The following is a 7842-nucleotide window of genomic DNA, read 5'->3' on the forward strand; positions in this document are numbered from 1 at the left end:
AATAAGTGGACTGTTCGGGATATAGGAAAATTTTCACGAACGGATTCAAAATTTCTAGGCGAATTCAGTGAGTTCCCAATGGGACATGCTTGTATGAGTTTGCTTTTCAATATCGAGCAACATTTTAAGGAACGGAATCTAAGTATCATGTTGAATTGAGTAGGTTCCCAATAGGATTCGCATGTAATAAGCTTGTTATTCAAGATAGAGCAACGTTTTAACGCACTGAAACACTGTTTCTTTGTGAATTCAGTTAGTTCCTAGTAGCCTGCTCTTGTAATATGTGTACTTTTAAAGATTTATAAAAATTTGGTGAGCCGAATCTGAGTAACATGGTGAATTCGGTTAGTTCCCAATAGGCCGCACTAGTAATAAGTGGACTGTTCGGGATATAGGAAAATTTTCAAGAACGGAATCAAAATTTCTAGGCGAATTCAGTGAGTTCCCAATGGGACATGCTTGTATGAGTTTGCTTTTCAAAATCGAGCAACATTTTAAGGAATGGAATCTAAGTATCATGTTGAATGAGTAGGTTCCCAATAGGATTCGCATGTAATAAGCTTGTTATTCAAGATAGAGCAACGTTTTAACGCACTGAAACACTGTTTCTTTGTGAATTCAGTTAGTTCCTAGTAGCCTGCTCTTGTAATATGTGTACTTTTAAAGATTTATAAAAATTTGGTGAGCCGAATCTGAGTAACATGGTGAATTCGGTTAGTTCCCAATAGTCCGCAGTAGTAATAAGTGGACTGTTCGGGATATAGAAAAATTTTCAAGAACGGAATCAAAATTTCTAGGCGAATTCAGTGAGTTCCCAATGGGACATGCTTGTATGAGTTTGCTTTTCAATATCGACAACATTTTAAGGAACGGAATCTAAGTATCATTTTGAATTGAGTAGGTTCCCAATAGGATTCGCATGTAATAAGCTTGTTATTCAAGATAGAGCAACGTTTTAACGCACTGAAACACTGTTTCTTTGTGAATTCAGTTAGTTCCTAGTAGCCTGCTCTTGTAATATGTGTACTTTTAAAGATTTATAAAAATTTGGTGAGCCGAATCTGAGTAACATGGTGAATTCGGTTAGTTCCCAATAGGCCGCACTAGTAATAAGTGGACTGTTCGGGATATAGGAAAATTTTCACGAACGGATTCAAAATTTCTAGGCGAATTCAGTGAGTTCCCAATGGGACATGCTTGTATGAGTTTGCTTTTCAATATCGAGCAACATTTTAAGGAACTGAAACTAAGTATCATGTTGAATTGAGTAGGTTCCCAATAGGATTCGCATGTAATAAGCTTGTTATTCAAGATAGAGCAACGTTTTAACGCACTGAAACACTGTTTCTTTGTGAATTCAGTTAGTTCCTAGTAGCCTGCTCTTGTAATATGTGTACTTTTAAAGATTTATAAAAATTTGGTGAGCCGAATCTGAGTAACATGGTGAATTCGGTTAGTTCCCAATAGGCGGCACTAGTAATAAGTGGACGGTTCGGGATATAGGAAAATTTTCAAGAACGGAATCAAAATTTCTAGGCGAATTCAGTGAGTTCCCAATGGGACATGCTTGTATGAGTTTGCTTTTCAAAATCGAGCAACATTTTAAGGAATGGAATCAAAGTATCATGTTGAATGATTAGGTTCCCAATAGGATTCGCATGTAATAAGCTTGTTATTCAAGATAGAGCAACGTTTTAACGCACTGAAACACTGTTTCTTTGTGAATTCAGTTAGTTCCTAGTAGCCTGCTCTTGTAATATGTGTACTTTTAAAGATTTATAAAAATTTGGTGAGCCGAATCTGAGTAACATGGTGAATTCGGTTAGTTCCCAATAGGCGGCACTAGTAATAAGTGGACTGTTCGGGATATAGGAAAATTTTCAAGAACGGAATCCAAATTTCTAGGCGAATTCAGTGAGTTCCCAATGGGACATGCCTGTATGAGTTTGCTTTTCAATATCGAGCAACATTTTAAGGAACGGAATCTAAGTATCATGTTGAATTGAGTAGGTTCCCAATAGGATTCGCATGTAATAAGCTTGTTATTCAAGATAGAGCAACGTTTTAACGCACTGAAACACTGTTTCTTTGTGAATTCAGTTAGTTCCTAGTAGCCTGCTCTTGTAATATGTGTACTTTTAAAGATTTATAAAAATTTGGTGAGCCGAATCTGAGTAACATGGTGAATTCGGTTAGTTCCCAATAGTCCGCAGTAGTAATAAGTGGACTGTTCGGGATATAGAAAAATTTTCAAGAACGGAATCAAAATTTCTAGGCGAATTCAGTGAGTTCCCAATGGGACATGCTTGTATGAGTTTGCTTTTCAATATCGACAACATTTTAAGGAACGGAATCTAAGTATCATGTTGAATTGAGTAGGTTCCCAATAGGATTCGCATGTAATAAGCTTGTTATTCAAGATAGAGCAACGTTTTAACGCACTGAAACACTGTTTCTTTGTGAATTCAGTTAGTTCCTAGTAGCCTGCTCTTGTAATATGTGTACTTTTAAAGATTTATAAAAATTTGGTGAGCCGAATCTGAGTAACATGGTGAATTCGGTTAGTTCCCAATAGGCCGCACTAGTAATAAGTGGACTGTTCGGGATATAGGAAAATTTTCACGAACGGATTCAAAATTTCTAGGCGAATTCAGTGAGTTCCCAATGGGACATGCTTGTATGAGTTTGCTTTTCAATATCGAGCAACATTTTAAGGAACTGAAACTAAGTATCATGTTGAATTGAGTAGGTTCCCAATAGGATTCGCATGTAATAAGCTTGTTATTCAAGATAGAGCAACGTTTTAACGCACTGAAACACTGTTTCTTTGTGAATTCAGTTAGTTCCTAGTAGCCTGCTCTTGTAATATGTGTACTTTTAAAGATTTATAAAAATTTGGTGAGCCGAATCTGAGTAACATGGTGAATTCGGTTAGTTCCCAATAGGCGGCACTAGTAATAAGTGGACGGTTCGGGATATAGGAAAATTTTCAAGAACGGAATCAAAATTTCTAGGCGAATTCAGTGAGTTCCCAATGGGACATGCTTGTATGAGTTTGCTTTTCAAAATCGAGCAACATTTTAAGGAATGGAATCAAAGTATCATGTTGAATGAGTAGGTTCCCAATAGGATTCGCATGTAATAAGCTTGTTATTCAAGATAGAGCAACGTTTTAACGCACTGAAACACTGTTTCTTTGTGAATTCAGTTAGTTCCTAGTAGCCTGCTCTTGTAATATGTGTACTTTTAAAGATTTATAAAAATTTGGTGAGCCGAATCTGAGTAACATGGTGAATTCGGTTAGTTCCCAATAGGCGGCACTAGTAATAAGTGGACTGTTCGGGATATAGGAAAATTTTCAAGAACGGAATCCAAATTTCTAGGCGAATTCAGTGAGTTCCCAATGGGACATGCTTGTATGAGTTTGCTTTTCAATATCGAGCAACATTTTAAGGAACGGAATCTAAGTATCATGTTGAATTGAGTAGGTTCCCAATAGGATTCGCATGTAATAAGCTTGTTATTCAAGATAGAGCAACGTTTTAACGCACTGAAACACTGTTTCTTTGTGAATTCAGTTAGTTCCTAGTAGCCTGCTCTTGTAATATGTGTACTTTTAAAGATTTATAAAAATTTGGTGAGCCGAATCTGAGTAACATGGTGAATTCGGTTAGTTCCCAATAGGCCGCAGTAGTAATAAGTGGACTGTTCGGGATATAGAAAAATTTTCAAGAACGGAATCAAAATTTCTAGGCGAATTCAGTGAGTTCCCAATGGGACATGCTTGTATGAGTTTGCTTTTCAATATCGACAACATTTTAAGGAACGGAATCTAAGTATCATGTTGAATTGAGTAGGTTCCCAATAGGATTCGCATGTAATAAGCTTGTTATTCAAGATAGAGCAACGTTTTAACGCACTGAAACACTGTTTCTTTGTGAATTCAGTTAGTTCCTAGTAGCCTGCTCTTGTAATATGTGTACTTTTAAAGATTTATAAAAATTTGGTGAGCCAAATCTGAGTAACATGGTGAATTCGGTTAGTTCCCAATAGGCGGCACTAGTAATAAGTGGACTGTTCAGGATATAGGAAAATTTTCACGAACGGATTCAAAATTTCTAGGCGAATTCAGTGAGTTCCCAATGGGACATGCTTGTATGAGTTTGCTTTTCAAAATCGAGCAACATTTTAAGGAATGGAATCTAAGTATCATGTTGAATGAGTAGGTTCCCAATAGGATTCGCATGTAATAAGTTTGTTATTCAAGATAGAGCAACGTTTTAACGCACTGAAACACTGTTTCTTTGTGAATTCAGTTAGTTCCTAGTAGCCTGCTCTTGTAATATGTGTACTTTTAAAGATTTATAAAAATTTGGTGAGCCGAATCTGAGTAACATGGTGAATTCGGTTAGTTCCCAATAGTCCGCAGTAGTAATAAGTGGACTGTTCGGGATATAGAAAAATTTTCAAGAACGGAATCAAAATTTCTAGGCGAATTCAGTGAGTTCCCAATGGGACATGCTTGTATGAGTTTGCTTTTCAATATCGACAACATTTTAAGGAACGGAATCTAAGTATCATGTTGAATTGAGTAGGTTCCCAATAGGATTCGCATGTAATAAGCTTGTTATTCAAGATAGAGCAACGTTTTAACGCACTGAAACACTGTTTCTTTGTGAATTCAGTTAGTTCCTAGTAGCCTGCTCTTGTAATATGTGTACTTTTAAAGATTTATAAAAATTTGGTGAGCCGAATCTGAGTAACATGGTGAATTCGGTTAGTTCCCAATAGGCCGCACTAGTAATAAGTGGACTGTTCGGGATATAGGAAAATTTTCACGAACGGATTCAAAATTTCTAGGCGAATTCAGTGAGTTCCCAATGGGACATGCTTGTATGAGTTTGCTTTTCAATATCGAGCAACATTTTAAGGAACTGAAACTAAGTATCATGTTGAATTGAGTAGGTTCCCAATAGGATTCGCATGTAATAAGCTTGTTATTCAAGATAGAGCAACGTTTTAACGCACTGAAACACTGTTTCTTTGTGAATTCAGTTAGTTCCTAGTAGCCTGCTCTTGTAATATGTGTACTTTTAAAGATTTATAAAAATTTGGTGAGCCGAATCTGAGTAACATGGTGAATTCGGTTAGTTCCCAATAGGCGGCACTAGTAATAAGTGGACGGTTCGGGATATAGGAAAATTTTCAAGAACGGATCAAAATTTCTAGGCGAATTCAGTGAGTTCCCAATGGGACATGCTTGTATGAGTTTGCTTTTCAAAATCGAGCAACATTTTAAGGAATGGAATCAAAGTATCATGTTGAATGAGTAGGTTCCCAATAGGATTCGCATGTAATAAGCTTGTTATTCAAGATAGAGCAACGTTTTAACGCACTGAAACACTGTTTCTTTGTGAATTCAGTTAGTTCCTAGTAGCCTGCTCTTGTAATATGTGTACTTTTAAAGATTTATAAAAATTTGGTGAGCCGAATCTGAGTAACATGGTGAATTCGGTTAGTTCCCAATAGGCGGCACTAGTAATAAGTGGACTGTTCGGGATATAGGAAAATTTTCAAGAACGGAATCAAAATTTCTAGGCGAATTCAGTGAGTTCCCAATGGGACATGCTTGTATGAGTTTGCTTTTCAATATCGAGCAACATTTTAAGGAACGGAATCTAAGTATCATGTTGAATTGAGTAGGTTCCCAATAGGATTCGCATGTAATAAGCTTGTTATTCAAGATAGAGCAACGTTTTAACGCACTGAAACACTGTTTCTTTGTGAATTCAGTTAGTTCCTAGTAGCCTGCTCTTGTAATATGTGTACTTTTAAAGATTTATAAAAATTTGGTGAGCCGAATCTGAGTAACATGGTGAATTCGGTTAGTTCCCAATAGGCCGCACTAGTAATAAGTGGACTGTTCGGGATATAGGAAAATTTTCAAGAACGGAATCAAAATTTCTAGGCGAATTCAGTGAGTTCCCAATGGGACATGCTTGTATGAGTTTGCTTTTCAATATCGAGCAACATTTTAAGGAATGGAATCTAAGTATCATGTTGAATGAGTAGGTTCCCAATAGGATTCGCATGTAATAAGCTTGTTATTCAAGATAGAGCAACGTTTTAACGCACTGAAACACTGTTTCTTTGTGAATTCAGTTAGTTCCTAGTAGCCTGCTCTTGTAATATGTGTACTTTTAAAGATTTATAAAAATTTGGTGAGCCGAATCTGAGTAACATGGTGAATTCGGTTAGTTCCCAATAGTCCGCAGTAGTAATAAGTGGACTGTTCGGGATATAGAAAAATTTTCAAGAACGGAATCAAAATTTCTAGGCGAATTCAGTGAGTTCCCAATGGGACATGCTTGTATGAGTTTGCTTTTCAATATCGACAACATTTTAAGGAACGGAATCTAAGTATCATGTTGAATTGAGTAGGTTCCCAATAGGATTCGCATGTAATAAGCTTGTTATTCAAGATAGAGCAACGTTTTAACGCACTGAAACACTGTTTCTTTGTGAATTCAGTTAGTTCCTAGTAGCCTGCTCTTGTAATATGTGTACTTTTAAAGATTTATAAAAATTTGGTGAGCCGAATCTGAGTAACATGGTGAATTCGGTTAGTTCCCAATAGGCCGCACTAGTAATAAGTGGACTGTTCGGGATATAGGAAAATTTTCACGAACGGATTCAAAATTTCTAGGCGAATTCAGTGAGTTCCCAATGGGACATGCTTGTATGAGTTTGCTTTTCAATATCGAGCAACATTTTAAGGAACTGAAACTAAGTATCATGTTGAATTGAGTAGGTTCCCAATAGGATTCGCATGTAATAAGCTTGTTATTCAAGATAGAGCAACGTTTTAACGCACTGAAACACTGTTTCTTTGTGAATTCAGTTAGTTCCTAGTAGCCTGCTCTTGTAATATGTGTACTTTTAAAGATTTATAAAAATTTGGTGAGCCGAATCTGAGTAACATGGTGAATTCGGTTAGTTCCCAATAGGCGGCACTAGTAATAAGTGGACGGTTCGGGATATAGGAAAATTTTCAAGAACGGAATCAAAATTTCTAGGCGAATTCAGTGAGTTCCCAATGGGACATGCTTGTATGAGTTTGCTTTTCAAAATCGAGCAACATTTTAAGGAATGGAATCAAAGTACCATGTTGAATGAGTAGGTTCCCAATAGGATTCGCATGTAATAAGCTTGTTATTCAAGATAGAGCAACGTTTTAACGCACTGAAACACTGTTTCTTTGTGAATTCAGTTAGTTCCTAGTAGCCTGCTCTTGTAATATGTGTACTTTTAAAGATTTATAAAAATTTGGTGAGCCGAATCTGAGTAACATGGTGAATTCGGTTAGTTCCCAATAGGCGGCACTAGTAATAAGTGGACTGTTCGGGATATAGGAAAATTTTCAAGAACGGAATCAAAATTTCTAGGCGAATTCAGTGAGTTCCCAATGGGACATGCTTGTATGAGTTTGCTTTTCAATATCGAGCAACATTTTAAGGAACGGAATCTAAGTATCATGTTGAATTGAGTAGGTTCCCAATAGGATTCGCATGTAATAAGCTTGTTATTCAAGATAGAGCAACGTTTTAACGCACTGAAACACTGTTTCTTTGTGAATTCAGTTAGTTCCTAGTAGCCTGCTCTTGTAATATGTGTACTTTTAAAGATTTATAAAAATTTGGTGAGCCGAATCTGAGTAACATGGTGAATTCGGTTAGTTCCCAATAGGCCGCAGTAGTAATAAGTGGACTGTTCGGGATATAGAAAAATTTTCAAGAACGGAATCAAAATTTCTAGGCGAATTCAGTGAGTTCCCAATGGGAC

This window comes from Rattus norvegicus, chromosome 17, assembly GCF_036323735.1.
Source record: "Rattus norvegicus strain BN/NHsdMcwi chromosome 17, GRCr8, whole genome shotgun sequence".
In the NCBI taxonomy this organism is placed as follows: domain Eukaryota; kingdom Metazoa; phylum Chordata; class Mammalia; order Rodentia; family Muridae; genus Rattus; species Rattus norvegicus.